Raw genomic sequence first — 17,780 nt, forward strand, 5'->3', positions numbered from 1 at the left:
AACCGTGGAAAAGTGAACTCAACCCACATCACATGGAACTTTCAGAAATGTTTTAATACTTTTATTTACACCAAATAGTGGTTGATGGAGATTTGAGGAGACACAAATCATTCAAGGGTATGTATCGCAACTATGTCGTTCAATATTCCATCTGTATAAGAAACCAGTGTATTGTTTCTAATTTCAACTGAATTGGCAGTCGAGCAAACTTTATAAATATTATATTTTTGATGAAGGATTCACTGGAATAGAAATATTCAGAAACAGCATTACACACATTACAATATTTAATTCATATTTTCAGGAAATAAATATTTCCCCACATAGACTATTGGTCCGTGTGTGGGGAAAGAGTTTTTATCTATAATAACTGTGGAATAAAAAATCATGCAGAATTCTGTTTTAATATTACAATATGGAAATGGATAATGATGAAGAAATAGAAATCATAAATAGTTTAATTTTTTAAACTTAATTTTTTTTAACAGAGCATGATGTCGTGGGTTTTTTCATTGAAGATTACTATAGTATTATGTTTGAGTATATCATAAAATTTCCAAATTATTTATTGTAATGTTCAGAGTGGTGCATAACAGTATCGGAGTTTACAGAGTTTGCAATATATCAGGATCTACATATTGTCACGTGGTAAATTATTACCACCAACTATTTTAAAATGAACCAATGAAATATAATAGAACTATAAAATTGGAAAGAAGGTTAGACCTAGTCAAAGGATAAATCAACTCAAATCAAGTATTATTAGCGATTAGGAGTAATAGCATTATCAACAATGATAAGAAAACATGTATAATTGTGATTTAATAATTATGAGAACCCATTGGTAAGATCAAAAAATTATAAAGCGGCTTACTTATTATTGGCGGATTATAAAAAATAAAATGCATGAACATTGAGGTTAGAGTTATTTGTTTACATTTTGAAAAGAATTAGTCGATCTTGGATAAATCGATAATTATTAGAATCAATACTGAGCGAACCAGCTGATTATTCGATCAACCCATATGACAGGCTGAATTATATAAAATTTACTCATAAAGGATATATTATGTATACTAAATGAAGTCGATGTGTAGAAATACGAACACCCATTATTTTTGTATAAATATTTATTATAATCTAAAAAAGCATGATAAATCAAGAGTATACAAAACTCATATTAAAGAAAAACTAAATGTATTAACATCGCATGTTAGGATTTATTTATGAAATCAATTTAAGATAAACACTCCATACATTTGTATAAAAATTCTTTTTTATTTAATTTTTTCTATTATAAAGCCGAGGAAGCCCTGATTCCCAAGGCAACCAATTGTATTGAGTCTATTAAATTGAAGGCCAATCAGAGAGTAGCTTACAGAATTATTCTTGGAAGAGGCAAATTTTTCCAAAAACCTCCTTCTTCTGGCTTAAGATCTCGACCCGAGAGGATGCACATGAAGTTTAGGGTTCTTTCTTCCTCCTTTTAAAATCTTAAAATTATTAAGCCAAACCCTTTTTTAATGTAAAGTATTTGTATTAAATGTTCAATTATCTGTGAACTCAGTGCTGTCAAAGAGTTCGTAATTTGTAACTATTCCCCATAAATATATCTTTAATTCGGAAAGGAACTTATAAGAATCTGGACCACGCATTAGCCCAGCAGTGACGAAAAGGAGCCTACCTAATTAATTATTGGAAATAATTAATTCAATCCACGAGACCGTCAAGAACTTCAGTTCAGTGAGTGATAAGTCAAACGAGCTCGTTTTTTCTACGTTCAGTGGGGTAATTAATAAAAAAGCGCTATTCAAATTAACTTGAATTAACTAAAAAGTCACCACGTGTTGAATAATATCACATAGTTCATAAGAACATTTTATAAATTTATTTAATTTATGTAGGAAGCTTACTTCCATGCACAGCCCGAATTCATATAAATCCCTGAGATCTCATGTTTGAATAATAATTTATTAAATATTAATCTTGTTAATTGAACAAAGTATACCATATCAAACTTATAGACCGAACAGGTTTTTATTGGCAGAATTTTGTATTGACTGGAAGTCTAAATATCAGTATTGAATATAATATATTTATGAATTTGAAACACACTATTGTGAATATTAGCGAAACCTGTGATAATTACTCAGATTCTAGAAAACATTTATTTAAGTAAATTATAGATATATTGAATATTTTATGCACATATTTTTTATGGGAATATATTTTGTGTTTTATGTCAGCATACAAACTCATAGAATTTTTTATTATATCCTAACTCATCTCGTGATATACAGTTTGAGCTGTTTTAATACCAACAAATCCTCAGCAGCACTTAAAATTATTGAATCAAGTAATATTAATCTTATTCAGAGCACTCAACATTTATCATCCTTTGATGATATTCATCTCATCTACCAGAACAAGTATATTAAGAAATTATATTAATAAGGTTCCAGTTATATCATATAAGGATCCAGAGAACTTCAAGAACTTGCGTTGTAAGTTCTAAGGAATTTTGGAAGGGTATATTGGTGAGTACTTGTATTCGCAACGAGCGTTTTAAGAATCAGCTAGAAACAACTATAGTTGGTCCTTATTATTCTCTAGTGATACATGGTTACTGATAATCAGTCATCAAATATTCTTTTACTTTCCTTATTGGTATTCTTCAAGAACTTCATAGAAGCAGCGGTAAGAATTATCAATCACCGGTCACTGAACCTTATGGTGATTATTTGTATTTATAAAATTCATGTTTCTACCACTGAGCTAGAGCTGAGGTTTGAACCCAGTAATTTTGCGAGCCGGATGGCCTTAATTTTTTGTGAATTTATTCGCAAAAGAGGGAATTCAGAGACTGCTCTTATAAATACTAATATCATCGCTCTATCATGAGAGGTAACCCTCCAAGGGCACAGAGCACAATCTCACATAATATGGCACCCAACCAGTGGAGCATGATGAAAAGCTTACCTACTCAATCTCACTATCAATGATTAATGAAATTATTGATAAAACTGAAAGCTGCAAGAAGTATAATCTGAAGTCAATTCGACAAGATATATCTGATGATCTATTGTAAGTTTCTGGCTAAAATAATTGAGTTGCTCTTCAAATTGAAATTTTTCAAGCTGCATAAATACAGACAAACTGTATCACACGAGTTTGATAACATAATTCTCATAATAGAGAAAAAATTGGATGGAAATTCCCATAAAAGTTATAGTAAAAATTTGATTTTGATCTTTGAATCTAGACATTGTATGCTGACCAGGGTTATAGGTTATTTGAGGCATTATAATACTGTGGTTATTCAGGAGGATAAGACCCTAATTAGAATTTTTAGAACTATATTAGTGTAATTTGTAAGCCATACCTGTCTATTGATGTCCGTTTAGTAATATATGTACATGACAATTGAAATTTTTAACACCACACAATTTTATCCAGAATAGGCACTATCACTGAATCCATTTTAATATTCCTGAGACTTGACAACACACTTGGCTATTTACTCGAAGTATTCCATAATAACGTCACCATGAACCAGTCGCCAGCCAACTCGCAAATCTCCCACTTCAGCGACCACCCCCAAAACTATGTAGCTATGACACCGGCCAATCAACAACCACAGGACAATGTCGCGGAGACCCCACGAGAGAGAGAGGGAGTCAGCATATGCTCCATCAGTTTCGACCCGCAAAACTTGGCCCAATTGTCTTCTACGAAGATTGATAACGTCGTCGATGCGATTAATTCCAATGAGAGTCCGGCTGAGGGAGATGAGGGAGTGAGGGCGTCCAACCCGGTACCGGCGTCTTCGCAGATCGCTCCAAGCGTCGCCGAGGGAACGGAGAGTGCCGCCACCCAGTCGCCATCCGACGTGACCAGTCAACCGCCAGCCCCCACCAACCTGGAAAAACGCAATACAACATTAGACTCTTCAGTCGGTTACGTTACCAATCTTATGGCAAATGAGTCTACAAACGAAATACAACTCATGTTCAGTCAACTCTTAGCAGGACAAGCTAAAGGAGCGGAAACAGCCCGGGAAAACAGCAAAACTATCAAAATAATCCAGGACAAATTGGAGGAAAATAATAAGAAAATAGTAGAGATAGTTAAAGAGCAGAGTAACGTGCAAACAAGTATAGCGAATTTAACGGAAGAGGGGGCAAGATCACGAGAAAAGTACAGCATGCTAGAGAATGCTATAGGCGGACAACAATTGAAGTTAACTGGATTGTATAATGAAATGAATGCGAATAAGAAAACTATGAATGATAAATGGATCGCAAATGAAGAACGAGTCTCCAGAATAGAGACATGTATGGAAAATATCCCAGTCAGTCGAATGCAGTATACACTGAATGAAGTAGTAAACGGCACTCAACTTTTTCAAAGTCTTGGAAAATTCGATAATTCCCATCGTCATATGCAACCCAGACCATTCATAGATCGAATAAAAGCTATTCACGAATTGATACCCACCTCTTGGTTAGTATGGCGCTTCCAACTGTCCAGTCTATTACTCGGCGAGCCACTGATGTTTTTCCAGAGCCGGATGCGAGATATCAATAGCCTGGAGGACTTCATCTCCCAATTCCTGCAGCAGTATTGGAGCAAACGTAAGCAGATGGACGCACTATCAGAGATTATATCATGCACATATGATAATAGAGGCAGACAGTCATATACTGAATTTGTGGCTAAGATGATGTGCAAAAATTCGCAACTAGACGAATCTTTGGCAGATGCATCACTAGCAAATATATTATCAAAAAAGCTTCCTTTCAACGTTCGTATGACACTAGCAGTATCCTCAATCACAGTTGCAAAGAATTAATGGAACATTTACACTGTATCTAATCCGTTACTTCTGAATCCAGTCAAGTAAACGATTGCACAGGAGACTTCAATCATTCTCTTCAACATAATAGCAATAGTTTCAGAAAAAATTATAATGGTGAAAATCAAATGTCAAATGCTGGAATAAACACTCGATATCCAAAATACACTGAAAATATTAGCAGAAATCAATCGTTTGAAAACAGTTCTAGAAATAGATCTCCATATTACAATAACAAACAACAGGATAGAGGAGCATATTATGATGGCAGAGATCGTTTGAATGGAATCATTACAAGCGAGATGGAGGTCACAAGAACCAAGGTGAAACACATCAAAATCATAACCGGACAAATACATCTTACACAGTAGCACATACAACAAGGACAACACAAAATCAACATGCAAATGACCCACCACCAGACACAGAGGAGCCCATACAAGACAGCCTACCACACAAAACCGCCGCCCGCCATGCACTTAAAACGCCCTGTAAACATCAATCCCTCTTGAGCCTTATATTTCTCACTGAAGAACCATCACCGCAGGAAGAGCAACCCGCCACCGAGGAACACCAGGTTACAGTAGAGGAATTATGTAATATGGAGCAAACATGCGATCAACCCGTTTTGAACGTCACACCCGCGCATCAAGGGACCACCACCAAGCATCTGCGCACCGAGCCTACACCCGCGCATCAATCGACCCCACCGAGGCACACCAAGGACGGAGAGGACGGCTTTACGGAGAAAAGAGGCATGCATCGCAAGGCCCGGAGACGGAAACGCCCAAGGCAGACACCGGACGACCGACTGCATGACCGACTACAGGAGAAAAGAGGCATGCACCGCAAGGCCCGGAGGCGGAAAGTCAGGCGGAAGAAAAAGAAGTACCACGCGCAACGATACCAGCCGCATGCACGTTTCAAACGCCCGAGGAGGATTCCGGAACGAAACCAGGATGGAGGACCGGAGATCGACGGTATGCATCCGCGGCACATTCGCTTTAAAGCAGAAGATCAGCGATATGACTGGCAAAATGGACATAATAAATGGAATGAAACTGGAGCTACTGAAGGACTAATATGGATTCATACAGGGATAAAAACGGAACTGAAAGGAAAACTACGATTGAAACATGCATGGATGATAAAATAACGTGGACTACGTATTGAGTTTGATGAAGGATAAACAGTGTTTAAGAAGAGTAAAAGAAATAAGAAATTATAATAAGAGAGTGAAATACCTGACTATTACATGTTGAGAGATTATATTGTTAAAGAATGATAAATGTTCTGATGTATTGTATACTATTTGTTATGGCTGTGATATGGATAAAGGACTGTGTTGTATGATAGAAGATATTATGTTGTTTTTATTAAAAGAATCTATTATTGATGATGGGAAAGGTATATTATAAAAATGTTATTGTTGTGAGCCTACTAATTTACAACAAACTGAAACCGAGAATATTAAATGAAAGTGAGACGAAAAATGCATTAAGACTACAAGATGATTGAAAAAAGACCGGATTGAAATATTACCATTGAGGAAGCTAAGAACTGTTTGAGAAAGGTATAAAGAACCGGGGTTTTATATTTAGAAGGATAAATCTCATCAGGACAACCTCATCTATAAATAACAACGGACAGCAGCAACCAAATTAACTTGGTGGGAAAATATTTCTAATCTCAAACCGTATTATCGAGACACTAAGCGATAAGGATATAAATAATAATATTTTGATGAAACATCATTGCCTACCTGACAAGATATACGTACCAGACGAACGCCAACAATATACTTAATTAGAGACGAGTATCCACTTCGAATAACAACACCTGAAAATAAAGAAATAAAATTTAGAAACCACCTTAATATCATCCTCACTAATTAAGCAAGAATAAAAATAACTTCTAATGTTAAAAGCCAACTACCGTTGTATAGCATGAAGAGACATCAAAATGGCGACAGTTGATAGACAGAAGCCAACAAAGGTCAGCTGTTCAATACAAGAACCAAGTAGTCAATGGCCTCAAATCATCCAAGCTGATACCCCGAATAAGAAGATCAAGTGTCATATAAATGTGAATTGTATGTAAAGATGTTATAAAAAATATTATTATTATTATTTATGTGTAAACTAATTGAGAAATCACTAAAATCATCCGCCAATTATCCAACGCGCATAGTTACCACCAAAAGCATTAAGCCAAAGTTTCAATGTATCAGATGAATAAGAAGTTCTTGTTAATAAAACTTACCAAAGATTATCCTTCAAAAATATTCATTATGAAGCAAAGCCCAATTCTGCAAGAGAATGAAATGAAAATGTACAAGTCACTGTTCTATGTCGAGAGAGAAAAAATATTATATTCTGCAAGTCAGAGAATTACCAGTTTGTTAGGTTGGCAATGATTTGCACCAATGTTCAAATGTGCTTCTGGCCTGAGGGCGGAGCGTGGATTAGAAAAAAGGTTTATATTGTGTATGGAGGAGGAGATAGTTTTATTTGTGTATTGTGTGTAGAGGAGATTGGCCGATGTAAGGCGTATGTATTTGAATTGAATTTATTTATTGTTGTATATGTTGTTGAGTTGTTAGGAGGTAGAATTTCAGTAGATTTATTAACAGACTTTGTAACATGTATGATTTCTGATCCAAAACCAACTGGATCATAGAATTATATTATATTCTCGAATTGTCGTTTTAAATCAGAAATCAGAGGGCGTATTGTGTCACGTGGTAAATTAATACCACCAACTATTTTAAAATGAACCAATGAAATATAATAGAACTATAAAATTGGAAAGAAGGTTAGACCTAGTCAAGGATAAATCAACTCAAATCAAGTATTATTAGCGATTAGGAGTAATAGCATTATCAACAATGATAAGAAAACATGTATAATTGTGATTTAATAATTATGAGAACCCATTGGTAAGATCAAAAAATTATAAAGCGGCTTACTTATTATTGGCGGATTATAAAAAATAAAATGCATGAACATTGAGGTTAGAGTTATTTGTTTACATTTTGAAAAGAATTGGTTGATCTTGGATAAATCGATAATTATTAGAATCAATACTGAGCGAACCAGCTGATTATTCGATCAACCCATATGACAGGCTGAATTATATAAAATTTACTCATAAAGGATATATTATGTATACTAAATGAAGTCGATGTGTAGAAATACGAACACCCATTATTTTGTATAAATATTTATTATAATCTAAAAAAGCATGATAAATCAAGAGTATACAAAACTCATATAAAAGAAAAACTAAAGTATTAACATCGCATGTTAGGATTTATTTATGAAATCAATTTAAGATAAACACTCCATACATTTGTATAAAATTCTTTTTTATTTAATTTTTTCTATTATAAAGCCGAGGAAGCCCTGATTCCCAAGGCAACCAATTGTATTGAGTCTATTAAATGAAGGCCAATCAGAGAGTAGCTTACAGAATTATTCTTGGAAGAGGCAAATTTTTCTAAAAACCTCCTTCTTCTGGCTTAAGATCTCGACCGAGAGGATGCACATGAGTTTAGGGTTCTTTCTTCCTCCTTTTAAAATCTTAAAATTATTAAGCCAAACCCTTTTTTTAATGTAAAGTATTTGTATTAAATGTTCAATTATCTGTGAACTCAGTGCTGTCAAAGAGTTCATAATTCGTAACTATTCCCCATAAATATATCTTCAATTCGGAAAGGAACTTATAAGAATCTGGACCATGCGTTAGCCCAGCAGTGACGAAAAGGAGCCTACCTAATTAATTATTGGAAATAATCAATTCAATCCACGAGACCGTCAAGAACTTCAGTTCAGTGAGTGATAAGTCAAACGAGCTCGTTTTTTCTACGTTCAGTGGGGTAATTAATAAAAAAGCGCTATTCAAATTAACTTGAATTAACTAAAAAGTCACCACGTGTTGAATATATCACATAGTTCATGAGAACATTTTATAAATTTATTAATATATGTAGGAAGCTTACTCCATGCACAGCCCGAATTCATATAAATCCCTGAGATCTCATTTTGGATAATAATTTATTAAATATTAATTTTGTTAATTGAACAAAGTATACCATATCAAACTTATAGACCGAACAGGTTTTTATTGGCAGAATTTTGTATTGACTGGAAGTCGAAATATCAGTATTAAATATAATATATTATGAATTTGAAACACACTATTGTGAATATTAGCGAAACCTGTGATAATTACTCAGATTCTAAAAAACATTTATTTAAGTAAATTATAGATATATCGAATATTTTATGCACATATTTTTTATGGGAATATATTTTGTGTTTTATGTCAGCATACAAACTCATAGAATTTTTTATTATATCCTAACTCATCTCGTGATATACAGTTTGAGCTGTTTTAATACCAACAAATCCTCAGCAGCACTTAAAATTATTGAATCAAGTAATATTAATCTTATTCAGAGCACTCAACATTTATCATCCTTTGATGATATTCATCTCATCTACCAGAACAAGTATATTAAGAAATTATATTAATAAGGTTCCAGTTATATCATAATAAGGATCCAGAGAACTTCAAGAACTGGCGTTGTAAGTTCTAAGGAATTTCGGAAGGGTATATTGGTGAGTACTTGTATTCGCAACGAGCGTTTCAAGAATCAGCTAGAAACAACTATAGTTGGTCCTTATTATTCTCTAGTGATACATTGTTACTGATAATCAGTCATCAAATATTCTTTTACTTTCCTTATTGGTATTCTTCAAGACTTCATAGAAGCAGCGGTAGAATTATCAATCACCGGTCACTGAACCTTATGGTGATTATTTGTATTTATAAAATTCATGTTTCTACCACTGAGCTAGAGCTGAGTTTGAACCCAGTAATTTTGCGTGCCGGATGGCCTTAATTTTTTGTGAATTTATTCGCAAAAGAGGGATTTAGCGATTGCTCTTATAAATATCAGAAACATCGTATCATCTGTGAAGGATTTACAATTTACAACTTCACAATATATATATATATATATATATCTATATATATATATATATATATATATATATATAAGCTGTGTCCACACTGAACAATTGTTCGATGTACATGTTAGGCAAACATGTTTGATGAGGAGCTCAGGAATAAACATTTTTATAAGTTGAGATGATCAATTTTTGTCAAACAAAAAATAACTATTTTTCCAAACATTTTTAGTGTTGACAGCTGTAAAACATAAAACCTGTTCTTCCCACTTATAGATATTTTGTTTGGTGACGCGTCCACACTGGCCACGGGCAAACATTGTTTGTCAAACATAATAAAATTTGCCCAAAATTTCTCAACAAACATGTTTGTTGAACATTATTTGTTCAGTGTAGACACGGCTTAAGGCAAGTTTATGAGGACTTTTGATGCCTCTCGACCAATACCAAGCAACCATGTGACAATCTTATTTCTGTGATTAGCAGCACTGCATCCCTCAGCCTCTTTTATTGTTATTGGAAGATTGTGATCAAGTAGGTGAGGGATACGAAATGGGTTGTTATCGACCGATGTGAAAGTAGCTCCAGGTATGAATCCAAAATTCAACATAATTATGTCTAGTTGGGTGTAGCTGTGTAAAAATTTCTGTTCTGTACGATTCCATAAAAATAAAAAGAGTATAATGTAGATTTGTCTCATGCCAAGAACAGGAGATTCTTCGGTGTAGAGTTGTTCAGTGGGAAATCGGATATTTTTATTTAGAATTATTCTGATGAGTGATCTCTGTGTGACAGCTAGTGGATGCAGCGCGGCGGCCGAGGGACATTTGGGACATGATAGTAGGTTCATAATAATTATAAAAATTCGATTACACTGGGTCTCATCTTTGGGGAAATTCGCTGAAGGATATTAAAAGGATCATTTATCCTTTAAAAAACGTCTGACAATTTCGTCGTCTGTCGATAATGGAAGATGCGAGTGCGTGTATGGAAGTGAGAAAGAATTTATTATGTTCAGCTGTTGAACTGTATTGCATTCAATCCGCTGATCTCACGAGAAATATTATTTGGCATGAAATTGATTGACATGATCATCATAATATCTGATTTTTTGACAGGACCAACGATACGTTCTTATTCAAATTTCATTATTTCTTTTTTTTATATTGACAAATATTGTAGCAATAATAGTATATCATTCTAAATTGAAGTATATGAAAATTTTTAAAGTTAATCATTAGTTCACAGATTTAAGACATTAGTGATTGTTATTTTTATATTCAATTCGGTTTCTAAACAATCTAGATTTGAACTTTCCTGATTTCAAATGTTTGGACTGGAAATTGGACTTAAATTCAAAAGTGTATGGAACATACATGTACTTTTTGAACTATAGTGGAAAATCAAAACTTGGGGAAGATACAGTTTTGGGCTGTCCCTGTTGGTCCTCTTCCAATCATTTTAAAGAATTGTATTCTGTGTATCAATAAATAAATAAATTTAAACTATGCTTCTATGATTTCGTTCTCAAGAGCAAAGCTCGGTGCACCTTTATTATTTACAAGTTTACATGTTTTGATGCAAACAAACGAACAAACGAACAAACGAACACACGAACAAACGAAAAACACAATCCTACTCTCTCTTATTATATAGATGATAATAACACGTTATCTGTTCATCAGCTCAGGCTAACAGCAAGTAGCAAACTTTTCAACTAACCTCAATATGGCCAGGTGTCCTGACCTCTTTCTGTAATAGACACCACAGTGACTATAAATAATACAGTGATCATGTTTCTACAGTCTCTGTGATAGAGACTACATTAACTACCATTATAAAACTGATTATACATAATACTGTAATAGAGACCACCGTCTCGCGCTACCTATGGAGAGCTTTGTGAACTACATGCATTTCTGTTGATAACGCTGAAAGCAGAATTGAGTCTAGTGTTGTGGACCTGATCAGGTAATGATGGGGTATTGTTATTTTCGATCTATAATAACACTCTCCAGTTAAATGATTCACTTCAATTCTGTTCATGAACATAAATAATCAATATTTATTATTCCGAATATTCCATAAATAAGGAAGTGTTTTAGTCTGAATTTTTATTCTGAAATATAGTAGTCGATAAATAGTAAGTTAGTTTGAAATAAAAATTTCAGAAATTGTTGGCTCTTAGGCTGAACAGATGATATGCATGCTGAGTTGGATATCTGCTAGTATTTCTACTGATTTTTCATTCTGACAAATTCTAAAATACATTATTATTACTCACTTCCATTGACTCGTACAATAGAACAATACAATATAGAGTACAATAGTTGCATGATGAATGCGAAATTCAATTGAATTACCTAATTATTATAGATAATAAGCAAGTATAACAAAATTTTATTAGATCAGATTTTACTGACACATCTTGGATTTTGGCAATATGTCACCGTGACAACAATGCCTGTCGTGTTCGACGTTTCCGCATAAACGAGAACTCATCTTCAGCGGGAACTGGACGAATTGAGATTACAACAAACTGAAATCTCCCCCCCCCCACCCCGTCCAAAAAGCTGATTGGTAATTTTGCTATTGAAAAATCGGCGGCCTTTTTTACTTTCCTTGCCCTATTACCATAGGTAAGGAAAGTATTGCTTTCCAAAAAAAATTAAGGTACCCTAATTTCATGTTTTCTATACGTTTCAAGGTCCCCTGAGTCCAAAAAAATGATTTTTGGGTGTTGGTCTGTGTGGGTGTATGTGTGTGTGTGTGTGTATGTGTGTGTGTGTATGTGTGTGTGTGTGTATGTGTGTGTGTGTATGTGTGTGTGTGTGTATGTGTGTATGTCTGTGAACACGATAACTCCATTCCTAATTAACCGATTTACTTGAAATTTTGAACTTAAGGTCCTTATACCATGAGGATCCGACCATAAGAAATTCAATATAATCCAATTCAAGATGGCGGAAAAAATGGCGGATAATTACTAAAAAACCATGTTTTTCACGTTTTTCTCGAAAACGGCTCTAACGATTTTATTCAAATTTATACCATGGATAGCTATTTATAAGCCCTATCAACTGACATGAGTCTCATTTCTGTGAAAATTTCAGGAGCTCCGTAATATTCTTGAGAAAAATGGCGGATAATGACTAAAAATCCATGTTTTTCTCGGTTCTCTCGAAAACGGCTCCAACGATTTCCTTCAAATTCATACCATGGATAGATATTTATAAGCCTTATCAACTGGCATGAGTCTCGTTTCTGGGAAAATTCCATGAGCTCCGTAATATTCTTGAGAAAAATGGCGGATAATGACTAAAAAACCATGTTTTTCACGGTTTTCTCGAAAACGGCTTTAACGATTTTCTTCAAATTTAAACCATGGATAGCTATTCATAAGCCCTATCAACTGGCATGAGTCTCATTTCTGGGGAAATTCCATGAGCTCCGTAATATTCTTGAGAAAAATGGCGGATAATGACTAAAAAACCATGTTTTTCACAGTTTTCTCGAAAACGGCTTTAACGATTTTCTTCAAATTCAAACCATGGATATTTATAAGCCCTATCAAATAACATTATTTTTTTCCTGGGAAAATTGCTGGAGCTTCGTAATATTCTCGAGAAAAATGGCGAATAATTACTAAAAAAACCATGTTTTTCACGATTTTCTCAAAAATAACTTGATCGATTTTTTCAAATTCATACCCTGTATAGTTATTTATCAGCTCTATCAACTGGCATGAGTCTCCTCTCTGGGAAACCAATGGGAGGTCCACCCCATCATTGGGAAATGGACTTAGTAACCTACTTCTCGTGCATGAGGTAGGTAGGTAGCGCAGTTCATAAAAAGAACACATAGTCGAGATATTTCATCTGTAGAACAGCTGTTTTGACGACTTTAAAAAAATGACAACTAAAAAATCATCGAATTTCACAATTAATCACACAAAGAAAAAGTACTTTGAAAACAATTATACATACACATATACAGAAGTCTGATCGTAGTTTCAAATATGAGCAAGGAAAGTTGTGTGAGTGTACCACACCAGATTTTTTCATAGGGTCAGGTCCGATATTTAGGAGCTCTCCTGATGGGGAGACACTATGAAACTATATTCTCAATACTGTATTTTATTGTAATGTGAGTTATTCTCTCTCAATCATCAAATTTTGAAAGTGAGTTGAAGTGTTAGCACGTATAGCTCGGCTTGCTAGAGAATAGAGTATGTAGCCTAAGTAGTTTTAAGTTAGCTGCTAATCTTTCACTTGGATAGTTTAGGCATGTAGGCTATAATATTAAAGAACATGAATTCCCATTGAATTAATGCTAAAAGTGAGAGAGCATTTACTATATTTGATCCTTGAGTCGCATATATGGTTGATGTTTAATCTAAGAAATTAGCTCTATGAAACTGTGTAAGCTAATTACCATAGTACTTCTAATTCAGTTAAAATTGGAGATCTAATTCGTCAAATCTAGAGCTGGAATTTGATTGTTGGATTCCTCCTTTGAAATTTTGAGACCCAAAAGACAAACACACTATTCAGAACTTTGGAATATCGAATAATCAATTTTTTCATTGAACGAGCTTTAGCGAAGATCTCACTTTTGACATACTACAACCTAAAGTCGTTTTCTGTCAGTTTGTAAGTTCGACCAGAACTTCGAAGATAATTGATCAATCAAATTCAAATTTTTAACGAGAATTCTTAGACCCCTTTTTCACAGGTCAAGTTCACTGGACAACAAAATTGACTCACTCCTTCGTTCCTTTTCAGGATATAAAAATAGCAATGAAAGTGCATGAGAAAAAAATTCGTTTTGATCTATCATTTATCAGTCAACTGGAATTATTCGCATGCTATTTCTGTAATTTTTCCAATCATAATTTATAGAAGCCGATTCTATTATTTGGCAGTTGTCACACAGACTGTCAGACAGGCAGACTTTATGCGCCGACAAAAATGATTCCAGATGAATAATACACAACATTAATTTATAAGTTCTATATTAACTCGTTTCCATCAAGGTCTGTCTGCCTGTCTCTGTAACATACACGTAATTAATACTACTTGTGATAGCAGTTGCTTTGACATTTGTTTCTTGTTCAAAGTTAAATGTGAGTATAAGCTACTATTAGTATTCAAATACACTTGATTATTCAATGTGTTATAGGTGTTATATGTTATAGGTACTGTACTCATTCACTTCATTTTTGTATCATTTATTAGTACGTTCAAATATTGATGTGCGGGTTTCGCCATTAATTTTCCTTTGAAATTCTGTATCGAAATCATATATCACATGACCACTTTCTCATTTGAGAAAATGAAGTTGGATTCAAAATGAAGCTGAATTTGGAATGAAGTTGGATCCATATGACGCATCCAAGATGTCGGCAAAAGTTTTGAAGCGAAAGAAAGTTTTTCTCCAATTGAAATTGGATTATCATGGAACCTACTAATCATACTTGTAAAAGATATATTCAGCTTTTTACATAGTAATTCTCATCAACTCTGCATAATAAATTACAAATTTCAGATCTCACAATCAATGCATGAGCGAGTTCTTCAACCCAGCTGGTCTCTAGTTGTAGTTGACAAGACACCCACTAGAGCGCTGAAGGCTATACCCCATTTGGATTTGTAGCCTAATCGTAATCATTATCGATTCCTGATATCCTTGTCAAACAACCGATTTGTGCCATAACAGTGCATATATTTGTGGAACAGAAATGCTGTTTCTGTAGCTAGCCTTAGCCTACAACAGCACTGTAAACTACTGTAATAGCCTTATGCATACAGTACACCCCGTGAGTCCGCTACTCGCAATGCAGCCTGCCGTGATTGCCTTGCTCAAGCAAACAGGTGGGCTTCTCCCCTCCACAGGAACCCTCAATCATCACCAAAGGGGGAAAGGTTTGTGACGTGACGAGGAAAAGGGGTGGAGAAGTTCTAGACTCTGTTCAATCAACGAGCATCCCACAATAATTGTTGTCTCTGTTTGAAATCACTCGACCAAGAGAAAAGCACGGTGCTGTGTGTTAAACAATGCTCTCTTTCTGTTGCTGCTGTCTTTAATGATTATAGGTTGAAGGGAGAGATAAGATTGAGGAGAAGATAGAGTACAGAATAGAGAAGATAATTGAAAGAAGAGGGTGGAAACTGGAGGTAGAGGAGGAATGAAAATGGAAAAATGACAATAGGGCAAGAAGAAAATTGAATAAGAAAATTATGTTGTGAAAGATGGGGAAAGAGAGGAAGTTGGATATGTGGAAGGAAAATGAAGTAGGAAAATGAAAACGAGAACGTAGAATAGGGTAGGAAGAGAGATAGAAGAAGAATATGCTGATGGAAGTGGAATGGAAAGAAGGAAACAAAAGAAAAAAGTAGGATCACATTGAAGTTTTTGATAGAGGAGGGATGGGAATAGGTAGATGGAGAAGATGTAGGGAATGGAGAAATGGAGAAGAAGGATCACAAGGAAACAAAAACGAATCATAGAAAGAATGAGGAGACAAGGATATGAAGATCAACTAAAAAATATAGAGATGTAAGTTGATGAAGAAATAACTTTCAATTAGAGGTATTTGCAGATGGAGTAGAGGTTAAAGTATAGAATAAATTGGAGGACTGTATATAATTGAGGAAAGATAATTAATTTATTAAATAAAATCATTCATGTATGTGAGAAGCTCCAAGCAGTTGTTTCAGGAACGAATATGTTAGAGAACAGCGTATGAGCATATGAGATAGGGTTGAATTATGGAGAAAAGGAGATGCAGCAGGAGAAGGAATTAAAAACATTTGATTAAACAGAAGAAGAAGAAGAAGAGAATGGATGGGCCAGAGTGGAGAGGTGAACTGCGTACTGGGATCAGACCCGTTTCAACGCGATCCTAGATTTAAGTTGATCAATCTATTAGCGTAATTGGAGAGCTCCTATTCTGAGGCAGACACTTATCTCAGGGAACTTGTGATCTGAACATCAACAATAATCAGCCCAACTCCTTAGATAATAGACTCCGTGTTAGTGCATGAGCATATTGGGATTACCCTCATAACTAATGAATCACCTCACTTACCTGGGTGTCTTGAAATAACATGATCATGAAGTTGAGATGCATAGTGCATCCTGAGTTACATTGTTAGGAAGATAAGCGGGTCATATTGACAGGAAATCCATCAACTAAAAACATTAGCTATGCTAAGTAACGGAGAATACCATGCTGCTATTTTGAAAATGAAAGTTAGTTCATAGTGAGTATTGGAACATTGGATTATACAATCAAATTATACTTTGATTATAAATTTATAATCAAAGAAGCATGAGAAAATTTTGAAATTAAATTTCTATAGTTTCAATGAGGGTACATAACATTCATTCACCGCTAATCTCCAGAGCAAAACCATGAACCTTGGTGATGTGCAAAAAAGTAGGACTATAGAGAAGAAAATTTTTCCATGTAAAAAGTTGAATCTCTTGTGTACACGATACAAAGAAAAATCTGGTGTGGTACACTCACACAACTTTCCTTGCTCATTGAACTGTAAGCCCCGTTCTTAAACGAGAACAATTTAGGGGAATAAACATAATGACGATAGGCGGCAACATGATTATTTGAAACTACTAGCCGTCAGGCTCGCTTCGCTCGCCTGCATTTTCCATTTGAGCATTTTTATCATATGTTAGGACAATTCAGTCGGAGGTGCAGACTAAACGTCTGGCTAAACGGATATGGCGAGCGAAGCGAGCCTGACGGCTAGTAATATAGTATTCCCAGGATTGAAGTAGCAGTGCCCAATCAATTTTTCCGCGATAAATGCATTTAAATCTTCAACTTGGTGCCAACCTAACAAAGTCAACTCAACTTAATGCCAACCTGACAAAATTATTAATTTAGTTGTCAGTTAACAACTGTTTCGAAGAGGTACTCTATCTAGATT

At 34.7% G+C, this 17,780-nt stretch overlaps 1 protein-coding gene across 2 annotated transcripts in view; it reads right to left on the reverse strand.

Annotated features, from left to right (window-relative positions):
• The window catches only part of LOC120352338, a 382,353-nt gene that overhangs the window by 238,932 nt on the left and 125,641 nt on the right, over window positions 1-17,780 (reverse strand). The window lies entirely within an intron of this gene.

The sequence above is a fragment of the Nilaparvata lugens genome, chromosome 7, assembly GCF_014356525.2.
Source record: "Nilaparvata lugens isolate BPH chromosome 7, ASM1435652v1, whole genome shotgun sequence".
NCBI lineage: Eukaryota > Metazoa > Arthropoda > Insecta > Hemiptera > Delphacidae > Nilaparvata > Nilaparvata lugens.